Here is a 12,024-nt window from a genome sequence, read left to right as displayed (position 1 = left end):
CTCTGCATGTAGCTTCTATGAAAGCAGCAGCAAGTCAGCTGGCAAAAGGGGGATGTGGGGTAGTAGCCCGCCCATTGGATTTTGAAATGTCAACATTATTACTGCCAAGCTTTTGTGTTGTCAGAGCTGTTGAAACTAGTTGGCATGGCACACTGGATTCAAGGTTAAGCCTGAAATGAGTTGGTCCTTAAATTTTATCTACCACAATCAGAATTTTGAATACAGTGAAACACAAGAATTGGAAAATAAGATGTTTAATATATCCTAATAGATCTATCCTTAATACTTGATCTTAAGTTTCTAATTAGATTACACAACACAAATAAAAGTGTCATCTAATTGAAAATCAAACATTGCCCTTTTTAATTAGGTCTGTAATTAGAACACATTAATTGTGTAACTGTAAATACAGTATATGCATATAGCTTTGACAAAGGAAAGTACTTTTCTGAGCAGTAAACTTAGGGTGCAAACAGAAGCGACAATTTTTGCCTGATCTGGCCCCAGAAAGTAGTCTACAGCTGTGACCAAACAAAAGTTCACAGCTGCAGACCATTTTTAAAAAGCTGGATTCTCAAAAATCTGAATCCTCTGAGCTCCAAAACAGACCGCGTTATGTAACTTGTGTCTGCAGAGCTCCCAGACTGTCACTGTTTTCAGAATGGGGAGGGAGGGAAGGAGCACTGAGAGTTTGGTCTGGAGTTTTTTCAGCCACTAATGGAGGGTGGCGTGGGATTGAACCACCCCTGCTCACAGGAGCTCCAATCCATCCATCCCATCCTCCAGCACTAGCTGGGGAACCCACAAGAATGAGTTCTCTCTGCTCCCTTACCCACCTCCCATTCTGTAAACAGTGTGCTCACTGGGAAGAGGGAATGGCATTGCTATGGAGAACAGGCTGCAGGCTCCCAGCAAGAAGCTGGGATCCCCATCTCCTGGACCCAACAGCAAACTTCTGTTGGGTCTGTGGGATCGTTGCAACTCATAGCACTTTTTGCAAAGTGCTATGAACTTCAATGGGGAGCTGCTCTTCTGTCTGCACCCTTCATGATGGTATTCATAGTTCAGACAAGATAATGCTAATTCTGTTGAAGTTTCTATACAGTCATCCATGAAATGAAAAAACAAGAAATGAACCTAGTTTAAATATTTTATTACAAGATCAATACCCTACATGAGGACTGCATCTACACAAGACACTTACTGCACAGTCATTACTTGTATAAACAAGTACTAAATGACTGCATTACCCAGTTACTGAACAGCTGCACCAAGGAATGGCTTCTTCGTAATGGTGACTGGGCAGTAGCTCATAACTACTGAACACTAGTATCGTATTGTACTTCCTGCCACGTGATACTACTGCACAGTAGTCGTGGACTACTGCACAGTCAGCATCTCATGGAGATATGGTCAAGGATCCCTATTTTCCCAAGAAAAATCTTTTGCCTCTAACTCTGTGTTCAGCTATATTCTCTGATCAGTGCTGAATAATTAAATCTCAGATTAACTTTACCCTATATCAGGATAGGGCTTTGAAAGTTATGGCCTATTTTTTATCTTGGATTTTACTAGAGTATATTTGGCTTTTGAGGTCTTTCAGTAATAGAAAATTCTATTCCTCAAAGAAAAAATAAATGATATAAGAATATGGAATTCAGCTTGAAGAGGAGTACTCTTAAAACTGAATTCAATATTTTCATCCCATTTGGCAGTATAGGTGTTCAGGCAGGACCCTGACCTTTTCACTGTTCATTTCTATCTCTAATTTTAAAATATATTCAACATAATCAAGCAAATGATATCTTGACTTTTTCAGACGGTCAGGGCTTGGCCCGGTTAAACTTATGGTCACTGTCACCAGATACCTCCCTATGCTTGACCGTCAGTCTCATGATTACTTGCCTGTATTGCATAGTGTTAGTCCTGACTTTCGTCTGCCATGTCTTGATGTTTTAGGATGGTAACAATCCTAAACAATCAGGAGGTGGTAATTCTTACTGCCACTGGACAACAATTATTCGATGTAGGTCTCTTTTGGGAGCTACAGCTTGTTTGATGATTTTTATTTAAAATACCCCTGCCATCATTTTTCAGTGCAGGGACACCGATACATATGATGCTCTGGGTGCTTTAATTAGAGTGGTTCTAGGAGCCGGTCCAATTCAAGTGCCCCCTCCTCACTCCCAGAGCACATGTAGAAATGCACATTATTTATGAACTTTCAGATCACGCATGAGCTTTCCTTATGTCCAGATGTCAAGAGAGGTGCATTTTATTTCCCAAACTTTAAGCAGCTTGCTTGGGAAATGGAAGGTGGAAGCTTTATTAGGAGAAAATCCTTAAAAATCCATCTGCTTCCATCCTCCCAGACACCTGACATTTTCTCTAATGTCATTCATAAGAGTGACATTTACACTGTAAATTTCTTTGAGTGTGACTTGGTTATTCCCTCCCAACCCAACTCTCTAAGGCCAGCAGGACTTGGCAAGCATGTATATAGTTGCATGTTTTATAGAGACTGAGACACATGGGTAGGAATTGCTCAAAAAAATAAAATATTATTTGAATCTCTATTGCATCCACCAGATTTCTCTGAAACACTATCCTAATTTTCACTCTATTTTGGAGATGTTAAATGCAGGTGCTTTGTCTTCTCCGTATTGTTAGAAATGGACAGCCCAATCTTACAAGCAGCATTCAAATAAACAATGATTTGAATAACAAGATTATACACATGCAGTTTTCCTATTCTCTTTAGATTGGCTTGATAATATTGTTACCCGAAGAATGAGGATGGTAGGGATACACAGAACATTGGGGAAATGCAATGTATCACCATCCAGGCTTACCTGATAGTTATGATATAAAGGTTTTCACTTCCCTTGTGTGGTAGCATTTGGAGCTGCTGTGTGATCTGAGTCAGTATCTGGAATCACTGCTCAGGCAGATATGCTTTATCCAACCTAGAACATAAGACCTCTAAATGTAATGATTTGATCAGCATTATTGTGGATTTGTCTTTATTGAATATGAGCCACAGATAAACAAAAATGATCTATGGTCTTTGGGGTTTTGTGATATTCTTTGGGAAGGAAACTGGAATAAAACAGTGTTAATTGATGTACTAGAAAGTCACTAACCTCTCTGGGCTTGCTTAAGATTTCTCATGGTGGTCAGGGACAGGTCAGCGTATAGCAAGAAGCATATGAATCTCATTATGAAAATTAAGTCTGTTGTCTTTTGTCACAGATAGTATATACATCTTTATAACCTCATCCTTTAACCCCAGAAGGGGAAAAAAGGCCTACCTGGTTCTATTCATATCTGACACTACTGGTACAAACAGAAGTGCAGCTCTCCACTGTAGCTGAGAATGCTTTATGGGAAGCTCTCTGAATTACAATGATTGTCCTGACAAAACAGAAGTTCATTGTTGGTTCTGAGGGGAGAGGAATGAGCCTGCAGCAGGTTTCCCCTAGCAATGGCTTCTCCACTCTGCCAGCCTGTCCTTGTTTCAGAATGGGAAAGGGAAAGGAAATGGAGAGAGCTTCTTCTAAGGGGGTTCCCCAGCTGGCCTTGGAGGGTGGAGTACCTCAGGGGGGGAGGCTCCAATTCAGCCACCCCACCCTCTAGTGGGGGCTTAAAAACCCCCAGACTGAACTCCCTCCACTCCCTTTCCCCACTCCCATTCTTAAAACAAAGACAAGCTGGGTTGAGGAGCACTGAGAAATTTGTGATGATTTTTGCAGATTGAACAGACCAGCTTCCTACAACTGATGCTTTTTTTGGATAATGAAGGTTCTGGACTCCTAGTTGACTGCCACTGAATGTAATTTTTATGAGGATGTTTTTGGTTTTTTCCTTTAAGTCAAATTGCATTTGGCTTCTGCACCCTTCAATATGTAAAAAAAAAAGTGGAGTAGTTGACTTCCATGACACATTTGCAAAGCTTGACATGAGACAGAATTCTAAAAAGTCAGAATTCTGTAGTGGGACCAGGGCTACTTTCTGTGAGCAAGTATTATGGCTCAACATAATACCATGGTAAGTAGGTTGCGTCCAATATACCAGGGGAGCTGCTTTTTGTGCACCCCTCTGCCAAAAAAACAAACAAATAAAAATCACCCATTCTTCTGTTGTGCTAGGATTATGTTGGCTTTTTTTTCCCCCAAGACAACTTTTTTTCTCCACTTACTGAGATGAAAAACCTTTCCTCACCTTCCTCCCTAAATTCACTTCTAAATGTTTGTTAATTTAAATATAGCTTTAGTTTCCATTGCCAGAGTAGGTAGCCATATCAACCAATAGTATAGCTATGTGGAGAAAGATTCAGGATAAGGGGTGAAACACAAAGATGACTCACCCTTGTCATTTGCCTTAGATGAAGCTCCAGATGCTGGTGTGAAACAGGGCTCTGAGCAGTACATGCAAAGTCGCTGTTTCCTCTAGATTGGCAGGTGGCAAGCACAAGGAGGTATTTCCAGCTCCAGGACGGGGCCACCAGGGAGCATCTGCAGCGTCAGTGAGGAAAAGACACCAGCGGACTCTCCCAATGGGAGGTGCATGCAGCCGGTGACAGCGGAGGAGTATAAGCTGCATGTGTGGGTGATCAGAAGATTGCTGAATTAAACAGATGTGAAAGCCAGAGTGCCGTGACAATTATAAGGACTTTGAAGGATGGACACCTACAAAAAAGAGTCAGGTCAAATGTAGCTGGGGTGAGCAAAGAGCAGGGGAAAAGTCACCTGGTATAAGGAACTAGCTCAGTGGGGTTTGCCTACCTCAGTAGGACTGTGTAAAAAGGCAACTCAGAGGGGAAGGTCTCCCTCGTAGAGATGTTTATTTGAGTGGAGCAGAAGGCAGCTCAGAAGGGGGTCACCTGCCTCCCGAGGACTCTAAACTCAGCTATGAGGGAAGCTGTAGGGAGGGTTCACATTTTCCCTCTAGGGGCTGGAGTGTGACTGGTAACTGAACCAGCCCAGAGAAACCCACATCACTCATAGGACTGGAGATTAGTGCCTGAAGGGTGGCACACAGACATTTGTTGTTTGTTTTTATGGAAGTCTGGACCTCTCATCCTCCCCCCTTTTCCCCCCAAATACCATTATCTTCAGCTCTTTGTTTGGTGGGGCTGATATAAAGGGACCCTGAGTCTAAGGGCTAATCTCAATCTTGTTTGCCTGGCCAGCTTGGAGGCTGCTTGGTGGTACAAATTTATAATAATGAAAGCTGGAAGTGATTCTAGAGCAGGCTTGTGGCACTGGTGGTGTTGGGGGAAGGGTTGGAGCCTTGGTTTCCTCCTTTGTTGAAACCAGAATACCATCTAACATTGAGGAAGTGGTAAGGGTGGAGTCTAGGGGAGATGGAGCCCCATGAACACACTCCTTCAGCAGGCCTAAAGTATCAGTCGTGGGAACTGGCTCCCCAGTAAAATCAAGTCAGGGCAGGAGAAAGGGGGAAATCCTAGAGCACTCGGGTGATATTTTGGTTTCCCATCCTGTTGTCACCCAATAGAAAGACACCAGGCTGAAGGGGACCCTAGGCCCTACAATACCTACAGTCGACAATAGCATTCATACATCATTATTACCTATTATGGAATTAGTACTGTACAATATTGAAGCCAAACTTATGGGGGAAGTTTTTCATACAGCTAATGACTGATTAACATTTGAGCTGCTTACAGTTATTATGGGCCTGTCTGCTCTCTTTCCCTAGTGTATAAAATATTAAATGGAACTACATTAAGTTAAACCAATGTAAATTCTGAATCAAGCCCACTGACATATTATTCTTTGTATGAAGGTTAGAGCGGGGAGACTTTTCTTCTTATGCAGCGAATTAAATAAACATTGCTTTTTAAATTGTATCCTGTGGCATTTTTTAAAATTGCACAACTGAACTTTCATAACCTGTATATCAGGACAACTTGTATTTCACACACCAATTCTACTGTCTTCTTTAACATCCACTGTACAAACTGCTTAAGAGCAGAAGAAGCTATGAGCTCCAGGAACCAACCTGCTGCTGTCTGTTTATATATTCCTACAGACTTTACATGGCCTGGAAGAGAAAATTGCCCTTTGCATGCCTTGTCTCTAGAGGAAAATTGGAAGTATGTCCAGTTCTTATAAAATAATGACAATCACACTATAGACTGAGCACAAAGAACAGATTTTCCAGGCCAGCTGCTCTGAACTAAGGAAAAATGTGGCCTGAAAGAAAATGAAGAAAAACATTTAAAAGGAAAAGAAGCATCCCATTTATGTATCAAAGTTAAACTAGGTCATTCTGCAACGTAAAGTACACTTTTAGTGGGTATAAATTTAGCAGCTTTCGCAGCATTATGCATGACAGTAGTCTTGTGATATTTCAAGTACAGAACAGGTCCCTGGAGACACTGTGTAATTTATAATGGACTAACTATAATAAATTGTAGCAGCCAGAAAATGAACAGGATCCGATGAAATGAGGCATGTTGGTTTATTTGTCTTATAGGGAAGTCTTGTTGAAGCTTTAACGTATCTGAGGTCAGAAGGAAACAATAGGGAGTTTTTCAAAAGAAAAAAAAAAGTAAGAGTGACAACTCTTTCTCTCCATCTCAGAAAAGTAAATAATTTAAGGAAAGAAACTGTGAATACAAGAGATTCCAACACATTTCCCCAGCAAACTCATAAACAATGTCACTTCCCTTTAAGTGCATAGCAAATGACTTACTGCCTCTGTGCGGGAAATGTTTATTTTAATTGGTATGGTAGCAGTACCCAGAGATACACCTGAAGGGGCATCAGCACTGCTTACCTCAGCTCTCCTGCAAATTAATTAGGTCCAACTGTTTCTATTTTCAACATATCTGTAACTGTATTATTTCATACTGTGCTTGCAGGCATATTAGGGATTTCTTTTTCTTTGACTGCATCAGTACTAACCAGGAGATGGCAACTTATCAAGCACACATGGAAATTTGAACAGTCGAAAAAGTTTTAACTTGTTCATTCTAAAACACTGACAAAGACATAGATATAGCTAGAACAATCAAATTATCTATCTGTCCATCCATATCTATCTCTCTATCATCCATCCTCAGAATATGTCTCTATAGACTTTACATGCAAAGACAACATAGTTAAGCTGAGCTGAGCATCGCTTATAGCTTGCAAAGCTTTTATCTACATGTTGGACATATCTACACATGCACTTAATGCGCCTGAATAAACTCCGGAGCTTACCGCTCTGGATTTTTTTGCTCCTAGGAGCGCCGTTTGAACGTGAGCCTGGGAGCAAAAACTCTGGAGCACATTGCTCCAAAGTTTATTTGTGCGTAGCATGTGAAGCACGGTGCAGTAAATGTCTTGTGTAGATGCTTACAATTTTCCCTGTATTTACAGACACATCTATAAGTTTACGCATCTGTATTTCCAGAGCGTGTAAATACAGACACATCCTGTATTTACAGATTCTGACCCCTCACAGGACTGAATGCTAAGGGCTTGTCTAGACCATAGCAGTGTATCAGCCAGACCATTGCTGAACAAGCCCGTCTCGCCCATTTCTGTAAATACACTGTAAAAATGCTGCTGAAGATGCTCTAGGGCAGGGGTGGGCAATTATTTCGGGCAGAGGGCTGCTTACTGAGTTTTGGCAAGCCATTGAGGGCCACATGACAGGCAGCAAGGGACAAATACATATTAATTTTCTAATTTTTTAGGGGCTCCATGGGCCAGGTAGAATGGCTGCATCTGGCCCGCAGGCCGCATTTTGCCCACCCCTGCTCCAAGGTCTTCTTTTGCAGCCACTCTTGAGACGTTTTTGAGACAAGGCAGGGTTTGTTTTCATAATTCTGTTTCCTAGCAGACAAACCCAAGCAGCCAGCTGGGTTTTAATGCTTCAGATGGACTCTTCTGCTAGCTCCATTGGTATCAAACAAACTGTAACACTTTAATCTTCCACCCCTCCGAAAACAGAATCAAAATGAAGGTATAAAGCTTGGAAATGGCTTATTGACATATATTTTGACCAATTCCTGCTAGTTATAGTTAAAGAATTTATGAAATGCCAAGGTAGTTGGCCGTGGAAAATCTCCATACAGGAATTCTTGATATTGTTAGATATTGTCTTTATATTGGTTTTATGGTGTCTTGAAATAGCAATATTGTGCAAGTTGTACTACAATGTCTGTCTTATGCAAATGCTAAGCTATTAAATGAAATGTCAACTAAATTAATTTGTTGTCCATTGTATAAAAGTTATTTATATACATCTTAATAACTGACTACTGAAGCACCTAAGCACTTGGCAGTACTAAAGATATGTTAAATCAAACTTAGTATTTTCTCTTTTTTCAAATGATACTGGATCCTCATAGGGCCAATTGTAAGTATTTCAGCGATAAGATTAATATAGATTGACTAGAAAAGGCTTGATTTGTTCATGAAAAGTTTAGACTATTTTCACAAGTTCTGTAGAAAAATAGGCAACTTTTATTCCAAAGTGCCCAAAATCTAAACATCTGTCAGGAGAATTGAAAAATATTTCATTGTCAGATTTCTGATAGAAAATTAAAAAAAAAAAAATTAAGGAACACATTTGAAATTTTTTTTATTGAAACATGTCTATAACATTTCTGTATACTCTTCCATGTAAAAGTTTTGAGGTATAATATACTACATTTCCAATGTCAACCTGAAATCCTTTAGAAGAAAAATTGCATTGGAAACTGTATTTTAAGAAATATTTTATATGTCAAACCAGCAGTATATTATCTGTGCAAAAAAGTTTGTGATGGGCACATTGGTAATAACAGAAGAACTGCCATTTACTGGGTCAGACCATAGGTTCATCTTGTCCAGTGTCCTGTGTTGCACAGTGGCAGAGAATAGATGCTAAAAGGGAGACATAACCTGGGTTTTTCCCGTTTCTTTGCCACATGCAGCCTCCAGGTCTAGGAAGTTCTGATTGAGATGCTGTACCTCTACCCCACGTTAAATCACAAAATATGGAGTGCATCTACATGAGAGACTTTACTCAAGATTAGCACAAATGACTGCACAGTAAACATCACTGTCTACATATGCAAAAATGTACTGCGCAGTCATTTGCTCTAATCACATGTAAATTTGCTACCCGTAAATACAAGTAGAAAATTTACTCAAGATTAGTTATTGTGCAGCATGGCACATGTAGATGACCAGTCCCCACCCAGGGAATCCGCAACCAGCAGGAGCTCACTACTAGCTGCCCCACCAGTGGATTGGGGCAGGGATCTGTCCTTCCCCTGCAGCTTTTTTCAAGCCTCCTGCCCTTGATCAGAGAGCTGGGGCTGGGAACTCCCTGCTGTTGGGGTAGGGTGATATTGCCCTGAGTGGGCTAAGGTGGCAGAGCCCACCCCAGCAGCTTCTGCAGGCAGGGAGCAATCTTCCAGCCCCAACCAGGAGACAGCTGTCTTCTGGCCCCATGTTCCCTGCCAGCCCCTGGGGTAGCACTCAGGGGAGCCCAGGCTAGATCAGGGTTGGAGCAGACAGGAGCAGACTTCTGCCATGAGTAGTAAATCTGCTTCCGCATGCCCACACGTGTAGATATGTGTCTGAGGTGGGTTTACTTTAGAGTAATTTACTCTGGAGTAAAACCACCCCACAACATTTGCATGTGTAGATGTGCCCATGGAGAACAATCTAACAACCCACATTTTAAACTGAGGACAAAATTTCTCTAACAACTTTTTTGCAGTTATCATAGGTATTTATTGGACTTGCCTGTGGGTTTGCTATTTAGTCAGTCTACACTTCGGATTAACTCCATGTCTCAGACTTAAATTGAATTGTGGGTAATATGTGTAACGAGCCTTTGTTTACACAGAAATGGTTTACCACTGGGCAGATGAAAGCAGAAGTCAAAGTTCTGTAAATATTGCTTTGAATTTGTCCAGTTAGGATTTGTACACTTCTCTTTCACCATTGAACTTTTATTAGCATAAGTACTCACATAAAGCAAATGCTACGCTCTTGTGCTGGGACATTCATGGCAAGCTTTATATTTTATTTCTCTATGTATTCTTATTAGAACTAAGCTCATCCGATCAAGGAGAAAAAGCTCAATGTAACGTATGTAACTGATTGAACTAAGGAACACAGTGTAACAAGGAAGCAAAATTCATAAAAAATCCTCTAATATCTTCAAGTGGCAAGAAATGTAGGAAAAATTCAGAGTTAGACATTTCTTTAACAGGACTATAACTACAATTCAGCTAATAAATTATTTATTGCAAGTTACTCACTGTGGTCAGGCTACGACTAGAGAACTCCCTTCCTCTTTCAGAGGGATAACAGTGATATTAAGAGGCATTCCAAACCCCTTAATCAGCTGGCCCAATATGCACCCACTGCTCAATGTGTCATGTAGATTTGGAGTTTGCACGTGCATCTCTGTTTACAAATGTCCATTCTTGGTGAGTACACCATTTTAAGAACATCAAATTCTGTATTTATAATATGAAACATGCAAAGGACAGTGAAAATGTTCACAGTAAGTTGGCAAAAACTAAGACTCTTCCTGAAAAATGCATTCCAGACTGGGTTTTTTTTGCTTTTTTTTTTGTGTTGTTTGTTACTCTGCCATTTTAATCTCTTTCCATTATACTCTTACCTGAAGGAATGATTACTGTACAACGCATTGAAAACAGAATACCATACTTGATAATACAACCACATTTGTCCTCCTGTTTCTCACTGACAGTTGTGCTTAATGTTTATCACTATACCTTGTCCTTTTTTGGGATTGTCAAAGAGCATATGCAAATTAACTTGTACTTATTTATGAGCTCCTATTTGCAGTATGTTCATGAATGTTAATGTCAGAAAATATGAACAGACACTTGATGATCAAACAAAACATTATCAGATTCTTCAAGATATGTCTTTGTAAATTTCTAATATGGAAAATCAGTACTTTTCTGGGACTATAAGCCTCTGCCTCATGTTACATATCTTAGACAATTAACTGGATAATTGCACAATAAATTTAGACCAGTCACACATGAAAAGTAAGACTGGCCACATGTGCAAAGTAATTATCACACAATTAACTGGTTAACTGAGCAATAAATTTAAACCAGCTACATGTGCAAAGAAATTATCACACAGTAAAAGTGAGTATCCAGCTACAAAAAGAGCCAACCAGCTATAAAGTTAGTGCTTGAAAATGTGTAACAATTCTATAGCTGATTTCTATACAGTTTTCATTTGAAAGTGTAGCAGAGTCCTTAACAGGTCTGGCAGTAAGCTCTGTGCTCAGGTAAAATGCAGTGTGATTAGACTTACCAATTCACACATAAATGTTCTTAATATTTTGCTTCATGAACCATTAAAAGTAATAGAGTAACCCTGTAGTTGCAAAAGTGCATAAAAGTCAGATTGCACGGGTTTGTTTAAAATGTTTAGCTAGAAAAAAAAGCAAAACACAGGAAGATCTTATTTTTTGAATTGAATTGTTTTGGAAAAAGAAAGTTTAAAGAAAGTGGTCACAGCTGGAAGCATCCCATTAGGTATTATAGCACCAAAATGAATGCACTATGTTAGGTCTGGCAGCCTGTCAGAAAAAGAGAAAAAAATACTCAGATCCACGGGGTGAGATGTGTTCAAAAGCTTGTTCCTGAGATATAAAAACTGTGCAGGATGAGCCAGAAGGTCACCTGGTGTATAACAGAATATTTTTACTGACTTTGGTGACTTTTATTAGTTGAGGTTCTGGTTCTGCATATAATTCCTATTTTTTTTATTATGCTTCATTTGATAAGCATCTCACTAAGCTGGCCACACTAAATACCCTTTAGCTATACCAAGCATTACAAATTAATAATGTCATGCTGGGCATTGATTTTTATGGTCAAAGAACTTATATTAGTGAGCCTACTCCCTATTTATGTATCCATGTTACATTTATTAATGTTTAACTGGTATGATACGGGACCAAGTCTAATGGGTTGTTGCATTAATGTTCAGTATTAATACCTGATGTAAGTGCAAG

Source organism: Alligator mississippiensis, chromosome 9 (assembly GCF_030867095.1).
Source record: "Alligator mississippiensis isolate rAllMis1 chromosome 9, rAllMis1, whole genome shotgun sequence".
NCBI classification, from domain to species: domain Eukaryota; kingdom Metazoa; phylum Chordata; order Crocodylia; family Alligatoridae; genus Alligator; species Alligator mississippiensis.
This window is presented reverse-complemented; position numbering follows the sequence as displayed.